Genomic DNA, 9,293 nt, shown 5'->3' with positions numbered 1-9,293 from the left:
GTGCTGAAAGTCAAAGAAAAGAAAAAAAAAGCTGTTGAAAGTAGCAAGAGAAAATGGCATGTAATTTACGAGAAATCCCCAATATGGATAAAAACTGACATTTCAGAAAAATTAACAGAAGGCAGGAGGCAAACTATTTTAACATATTCAAAATACTCAATGAAAAAAAAACAGCAAAAACTGTCAATCAAGTGTCCTATACTTATCAAAGCTCTCTTTCAAAAATGAAGGTGAAATAAACACATGAAATAGTAAAGAGAAACTGAGATATATTATTTCTTACTGATCTACATTAAAGACATATTTTACAAATTCTTCAGGTTGAAAGCAAGTTCTACAAGTGATAATGATAATTTATATAAACAAAGAATATTAATAAAGTTAATTATACAATTATAAAGGGCACTCTAAGTGCATATTTTATTCTTCACGTTCTTAACTAATTAAAAAAACACTGTATAAAATAATATGTGTAAAATGTATTGCATATAGATTTAGAATAGACATATTACATATAGACATGCAATATATGTGTTATATATTTGTCAACGACAGCACAGCAGTGGTTTGTAGGCAAAAAGCTGTATTGGGTTAAAAAAAAAGATGACAAATGTTACAGTCGTAACAATAAGAATGTACTGTTGGGTTTGTAACACTAATTAAAGCATTATATGTAACAATAATACCATGTTAATGGGGAGAAAGTGATCTATAGTAGTAATGTTTACATATAATACTGAGTTAAGCTAGTATGAATCTGATATCCTAACAAGTTAAAGTGGATATGGTAAACACTATAGGGAACATAGAAATGCATACACACACAGGCGCGCACGCACACACACACATACACCCCTGAAAAAATGGTGTACAAAGCATTAATAAATTCAAAATGCAACTTTAAAACATATTCACTTAACACCAAATAAACCTGTAAAGTTAAATAGATGAAAAAAGACATGAAACATAGAATGCAAAATTTAAAATAGTAGACAGAAGACTAACTATATCAGTAACCTTGTTACAGATAGATTAAATATTTCAATCAAATAAGAAAGATTTTAAGACCTAATTTTTACAAAGTGATACAACTATATGTTATATACAGGAGACTTATTTTAGATTAGAAAACATAAATAGATTGAAAGTAAAAGGATGGAAAAGATTTATCAGGCAAACAACAACCACTGGAAAGCTGATGTGAATATGCTAACATCAGACAAAATAGACATTAAAATGGAAATGAGTTACTAGAAATAAAGAGTGTATTTTATAATAAATCAACCCATCAGAAAGGTATAACAGTTTTAAAAATATCTGCACCAAAACACATAATGCCAAAATATATCAATTAAAGGCTGACAGAAATTAAGGTAAAAATAGATAATTTAACAATAATAGTGGGACACTTCTATATTCCACAGTAAATAATAGATGGTATATCATCAGAAATTTAACAATTAAATAGAAGATTTGGAACACTATAAACTAACCAGGCCTAGCAGATATTCATAGCACATTCCACCAACAACACAGAATATAGATTATTCTCAAATACAATTAAAGCATTATTCGAAGATACATCATATTCGATGCCATAAAACAAAACTGAATACATTTAAAATGATAGAAATAATAGAGAATATGTTCACCAACACAACAGCAGAAAATTAGAAATCAACAGGGAAAATTAGTATATATTTATAAATATGTAAATATTAAACGACACACACTCAAGTAGCCAACAAGCCAATAACATTTAAAAGGGAAGTTATAATACATTGAGAAGGATACAAATGAAAACACAGTATTTGCAGACTTTAGTGAAATTATTGTTTAGAAAGAAAATTATAGCTGTAAATATCTATATTAAGAAAAAGAAAACAATAACTTAATTTTCCAACTTATGACATCAACAGAAGAGCAATCTAAACCTAAGATACAAAGAATAAAGTAAATAATGATTGCTACATGACAGTAAAATAGAAGGTAAGTAAAGAATATAAAACAAAGAAAATCAGTGCAAACAAAAGCTGGTTCTTTGAAAAGATCAATAACATTGACAAAACTTTAAATTTATCAAGAAAGAAATGGAGAAATGTGAAATAACTAGAATAAGAAATGAAAGAGGAGACATTACTATTGATATAACCAATTTTTTTTTAAGTAAGAAGATAAATTGTGAACAATTGTATGCCAAGAAACTGGATAAGTTAGATGTAATGGACAAATCTCTAAACAGCAAACTCTCAAATTTGTCTCAAGAAGAAACACACCTATAAGAAGTGAACAGGCTGAATCCATATTCAAAAACCTATCCACAAGGAGAAGGCCATTCCTAGATGGCTTCACTAACCGAAGTCTCCCAAATATTTAAAGATAATTCATGAAAATGGTTTACAAATTATTCTCTTCCATTCACCTCCCAAAATAGAATACTTTTCAACTAATTTAATGAAGCCAATATGACCTTAAAATGAAATACAAACAAATCACCAACAAAAAAGAAAATCTTTAAACCAATATCATTATGAAGATATATGCAAAAATTCTGCATGAAGTGCTAGTAAACTGAGTCCAGAAATATATAAAAATAATTATATACTCCAACCATGTGGGGTTTACTCTAAAGATGGAAGTTGACTGACCTTCTAAAAACGAATTATCGAAATACAATTTATTAAAAGAATAAAAAATGAAAATCATGCTATCATCACAATAAATTCAGAATGAGCATTTGACAAAACCTAGGAACTTTCAATAAGAAAAACACTAAAAAATAACAATATAAAGGAACTTCTCTGGTCCCTAATGCTGATGAAGGGAATTACAAAAACTCCACAGCTAACATCATACTTAGTCGTAAAAGACAGAATGCTTCCCAATACAACCAGGAAAAAGACAAGGATGTCTATTCTTGCTACTTTATTTAGCATTGTACTAGAGATTCTAGTTAGGCAAGAAAAAAAGAAATGTATATAAGAAACGACGGTCTCGATCTCTTGACCTAGTGATCCACCCACCTCGAGACCATCCTGGTCAACATGGTGAAACCTCGTCTCTACTAAAAATACAAAAATTAGCTGGGCATGGTGGCGCGTGCCTGTAATCCCAGCTACTCAGGAGGCTGAGGCAGGAGAATTGTCTGAACCCAGGAGGCAGAGGTTGTGGTGAGCCGAGATCGCGCCATTGCACTCCAGCCTGGGTAACAAGAGCGAAACTCCTACTCAAAAAAAGAAAAAAAGAAAGGACGAAGTGAAACTATATTAACAGATCACGTGATTATGTCTATAAAACTCATATGTAATAGTTAAAAAATTAAAACTAATAAATGAGTTTAGCATGGGTGTAGGATACAGTATCAATATCAAAAAATCAGTTACATTTCTATACTCTTGCAGTGAATATTTTTAAAATGTATTTTTACAAGTTTTAATTATAATAGCATCAAAAATTATATACCCGGGAATAAATTTAATAGAAATATAAAGTGTATGCTCTAAAACTACAGAGCATTGTTTAAAGAAACTAAAGAAAATCTAGATAAATGAAAAAATACCCATGTTCATGGATCAGTAGGCCCAATATTGCTAACATGGCAATGCTCCACAAACTTATCTGCAGATTTACTGCAATTTCTAGGAGAATCTTAGCTAACTTTTCTGTGGTAGTTGACAAGCTGGTTCATGTAGAATTGCAAGAGACCTAAAGAAACAAAAAAAGTTGAATACTTACATTAAACTGTATAAACAAATTAACTCAAAATGTATCCAACACCTAAATGTAAAACCAAAAATTACAAAGTTCTTAGAATAAAACATAGGAGGACATCTTTTTGACCTTTGATTGGCAAAGGATTCTTAGATATGACACCAAAAGCAATAGCCACTCACACACACAAAAGTTGGTAAACTGGACTTAATCAAAATTAAAAACTTTTGTACTTCACAGGGCATCATCAAGAAAGTGAAAAGTCAGCCCGGAGAATGGGAAAAATACTTACAAACACATGTTTGAAAAGAAAATCATAATATGTGTATGTATACATATGTATAATCATACAACTCAAAACTAAAAACAACACAATTAAAAAATAGGCAAAGGATCTGAATAGACATCTCTTCAAAAGACATATACAGGCGGTAAATAGGTGTAGCCATGTTCCAAAGAATGAAAGAAAACATTAATAGAAATTGCTGAGCTTACAGGAAGAGCACATGTGAAAAGAAACAGCTTGCTGATACTCCCTCTGCTTATAAGTTAACAAAACTGGCTGATAACTATTAGAACTGATATGAGCAACTGTGATTTGTGCTGAACAAACCTGTTGACATCACGGCCTAAATTTCCATTGCCTGTTTCATATTAACTCCCCCCAAATTTACAGATGCAACCCATGAATGATCATGAAGAGACAACTGTGCATATCGAGGAAATTTACAGGGGGAAGAAGGTAAGAATTGATCTGGTCTTTTATCTCAAGCGGGGTGGGCATAGACTAAAACTTTTTTGTTTGGTTTGGTTTTGTTCTCAAAACCTAGTGCCATGGTATTGGCTTCCGTGTGCATCAGGCAGCAAGTCCTTTTCTCAACAACCTAAATACTCAGAAAGATTCTCCAAGTCATTATTGATCAGGGAAGTGCAAATCAAACTCACAGTTTGATACTGCTTCATATTTATTAGGATTACTAGAATAAACAAGTAAGATAACAACAAGTGTTGGCAATAAGGTGGAAAAATGAAAACACTCCTATTCTGCTAAAAGGAATTTGAAAATAATACAGATGCTTTAGAAAACAGTTTAACTCTATATTTTAATATTATTAAGTATAGAGTTCCATTATAAACCATCAATTTTACTTCTGGATGTATACTTGAGAAAAGGCACATATTTACATATACAGAATCTTGCATGCAAATTTTATAACAGCATTATCCATAATAGCAAAAATGTGAAAATTACTCACTTTGGTAACACATATACTAAAATTGTAATGATACAGGAAGATTAGTATAGCCTCTGTGCAAGGATGACAGGAAATTCATGGAGCATTCTATATTTTTATTGTACATTTAAAAATAGATAAAAGTATAATTGGATTGTTTGTAACACAAAGAATAAATGCTTGAGGAGATGGATAACCAATTTTTCATGATGCAAACATTATGCATTGTGTGCCTGTATCAAAGTATCTCATATACCCCATAATATATACATATATCCACTATAAACCACTCATTTTTAATACAGAAATAAACACAGCTACTATATATCCACAATTTTTTAAATTGGAAGCAAATCCAAATGCCTGTCAGTGGAGAAATAGATAAACAAAATGTGATGTATACATTTAATGAAATATAACTCAATCATAAAAAAGAATAAAGTACTGATACATACTATAACATGGATGAACCTTGAAAACATTACACTAGGTGAAATAGTAATAGAGGTTTTACATACTATGTGATTCCATTCATATAAAAGTTTGGAATTGGGAAATCTTTATATAGGGAAAGTAGATTAATGCTTCGATCTAGGAAGAAGTGTTTTAAAGCGGGTGATAGCTAAATGTTACAGGGTTTTTTTGTTTGGTTTTGAATGATGGGAATGTTTTGAAATTGATTATTGGAGTAATTTCACATATGTATGAATATACTGCCAACCACTGATGTGTACTTTAGATACAGAAATTGTACAGCATATAAATTTCTGTATATGAAATTAAAATGTAAATATATGTCTCAACAAAGCTGTTTAAAAATAGTGGAATAGGATCCTTATAGGATGAAAGCATCTGTATATGTGTGACTAGCTATACAACTCTTTCTATTACACACTTATATTTTTATTTATCTATATTTCTATAAATATCTACATTTACATCTCTAGATACTCACCAATCTCTCTACATATGTGTCTATGTGTCATTTTTTTAATTATCTATTTTAATTTTTAACTACAAATATTTTTCTCTCTATCTTTTTTAGCAATGAAACATTTTATTTTCAAGCTACATATTAATATTTATTTTTTCTTTTATGCTCTAAGCAATGCCTGGTTCTAAATAAATTATGCTTTGTTTAATTAAAATTTATTAATTAGTACATTCTTAAATCTTTATTTTGAGCAATTATTTTCTACATTTAACCATTTAAATATCCTCATTGATTGAAAAAGTGTTTATATCTATATCTCTCCACAAATGTATATAAATGTAGATAGATCTAGATATATTAATATTATTGAAAAAATTACTTATATGTAAAAGTTACCTCACTTAAAGTTGTTAAATACACATGAAGTTGAGTTGTTCTTACTTTACAAAATTATCTTGATGAAGTAATAACTAGAATGCCAATTTGTTTACAATTTGCTTAATTACTATATTAAACAATACCATTACTTTGATGTTAGCATGAGTATTACTAATTTTTACTGTCCATAAGTTCATATATTCAGGATTTCCTATTAGTTCCAAAGAAGAATCATTAGTACTTATTAAAGAACAACTCCTTGCTAATGAACAAAAACATTTTCTTGTACTCAGAAGCATAGATCTAGCAATGAGAGATAGTAGATAAGATGAAAGATATGTGCAAAACTTCAAAAGTTTTTTGCTTCCTTTAATTTAATGCTTTATTGCTGATCTTCAAAGAATTCTCCATATCTAATTAAAGAGTATTAGTGAAGGTATGTTAAAAATGGTGTAATTGGGAAAACATTTGAGTGAACCTTTGACATTTAAAAACATTCTAATTTAGGATAGGATTTTAGGAAATCTGAAATGTAGTCATGTTTTGACTCTACCTGCTAGAAAACAAGTGCTGGCTGTAATTTCTCCTCTGATGTATTCTTCAATTCCACTTTTTAATTGTAGGCTTGAGTACACTAGGACAAATGTGTGTAACAAAGCTTGTATCAGTCATTGGAACTAGAGAGTGGAGATTGCTTCACTGGTAGAATTGTGAACTATCGAAAAATAATCAAAGAAAAGAAGGTTTTCCTAAACATGAGCTGCCAAAGATGCTCACTGATGTTTTATTCAGACAGAATAGCTTTCTAGCTTCCTTCAGAACTCACGTTTCAGAGTTGCTTCCACCTTCCAGCAGAGGAAAAGAAACTCATGAAGGTAACATTACCTGCTTAATGATTAAATCAAACATTTATTTTTTTAATGACAAACTGAAGCACTTTTGTTTAAGAAATAGTACAGAAAAGATATTTTTCATCTCTCTTTTTAAAATTTTATCATTGGTAGAAAAAGAAAGTCAAATCAAAAGAAAGGGTTTATGTTGGCAACTTATTTCTCAAATAGGAAAAGTTATCTTGTCTAAGTAACTATGAATAAGAAATAGGGTGGAATCTCCACATTGATAAATTATAAGGGTAATTAAGGTTACAGAAGTCAATGAATATGTAAGCAAGAAAAACACCACATATCTTAGTCAGAAAACCTTTGATAAACATTTGATTTTCTGTAATTTTATACATTCAGATCTAAATTATAAAACCTCCCAATTTTCTATAGAAAAGTGGAAGTTGTATTTATTTTTATTTTATTTAAGGGACTAAATGGCAATACTATCTTCATTTTAGGTTTTAAAATGTGATGATTATGAGACTTTTACAGTCTTCTATTTTAATTCTCACCTACTCCTTATTTTTAAAGATCTCCTTTCTGAAAATGCCTTATATTCAGATTTGTCAACTTCATATTTTAACCTGATTATTTCATTTAAATATTACCATGTCATTATAATTTTTATTTTAAATGCTGCTTAAATATCTAAATTTAGTTATTTTAGATTTATGGATTATCTCTAATTCTGAATATTAAAACGTTGAAACAAATATATGTATTTGTGAAACAAAAATAATAAAGTAAAATTTATGAAATCCTGAAGAGATTATATGTTGGATATTTTGTTTGTTCTACTGAATAATTTGTAGGTTTGATGATTATACTACATGTACTATAATCTGACTGAAAACATAGGTCTGTGTTTTACTGACGCAATTATAGTGAAGTACTGTGGTAAACACTATGACAGATTGTAACTTAACGTAATTTGTTCAAAACTACCAAAATTATATCAGTTTGAATAGTAATTTTAACATTAATTCTGAACCTAAACTGTATTAATATTATTTAAGTAAATATTAGATTAATATTAAATATTTTGCATTATATTATTTATATTTATATCCTATTTTACTTGTTATTTTTAGCTCTACTAATGAATTTCATGTCCTTCAATATCAATTCTATTTAAAAAGTTATAAATGTGTCAGTTTGAAATGAACCCTGCAATTCTTTTGCTTTCTACTCCCTTTATAACCTTTTCCAGTTAATTATCCAGTCTAATTTTAGTTATTTGCAGGTTCTAGCTGTTCCATGTATCCCCTAGAACTATACTGTTTGTACCACATATCCACTTCTTCTACTAGACATAATTAAATCTTGATGTGAATTATCCATCACAAAGTAAAAAATATGTATTAAGCATATTTGTAAGATGAAGAAAGCAACTATTTTCATCCCTATTTTACAGATGAGGTAAAAGATTCAGAGATGTTAAATGACTTCAACTACTCACATACCGAGAAAATAGACGATGATTCCAGATTCTGAGTCTAAGGCTCTTTCTCTAACGTGGAAGACACCAAGTAAAATAGGAAAGATTCAGAGTGATTATTTGAATAATTTATTTTTATAACTGACATTCTTTACATCACATAACTTTCCCAATAGAAGGTGATGAATTCATATCTTTGAACACAAATGAAGGGGAAAACAAAGCAAAACGGAATCAATATTTTTAAAATATACTTTTAAATGTAAGACTTTCATCCTTTAAAATCATTCAGCATATGGGAAGAAATCAATTTTGTACTCATTCAAAATCAATAAACTGCCTTTTCTCTTTACTTTATTTGTATTCTTTGCTTTTATGATTTGTGTTATTTTTAAAGTATTTCTAACATAGTCATAAACAGTTTTAAAAATTACCAGCACATAAAAAAATTTTTCTGTGTTAATATCGTCTTTTAACTGCCCCTCCAATATTAAAGTGGAATGAGCCAGATAAAATTTTAGCATGACCCCAAAAGAGATAAGTGCTATTTTTATTACACTGTAAATAATTGCTTAATATTATCCAATATCCAGTAAATATTCTAAGTTCCAGTTGCCATCACACAAATATTGATTACAGTGTGTTTGAATCAACACCCAAACACATTCGGTTATTTTCGCTGGTTGGTTGATGAATGTCTGGAGTTTCTTTAG

At 29.4% G+C, this 9,293-nt stretch overlaps 1 non-coding gene across 1 annotated transcript; it reads left to right on the top strand.

Moving 5' to 3' along the window:
- Nucleotides 1–4,959: 4,959 nt before the first annotated feature.
- Nucleotides 4,960–5,064, top strand: LOC119467301. Its single transcript, XR_005195837.1, has one exon. It is a non-coding gene; the product is annotated as a U6 spliceosomal RNA (small nuclear RNA).
- The last annotated feature ends 4,229 nt before the right edge of the window (nucleotides 5,065–9,293 follow it).

This window comes from Cebus imitator, unplaced genomic scaffold (genome assembly GCF_001604975.1).
Source record: "Cebus imitator isolate Cc_AM_T3 unplaced genomic scaffold, Cebus_imitator-1.0 Scaffold276, whole genome shotgun sequence".
NCBI lineage: Eukaryota > Metazoa > Chordata > Mammalia > Primates > Cebidae > Cebus > Cebus imitator.
Note: the sequence above shows the minus strand (reverse complement) of the source record. Positions and strands in the feature narration are given on the sequence as shown.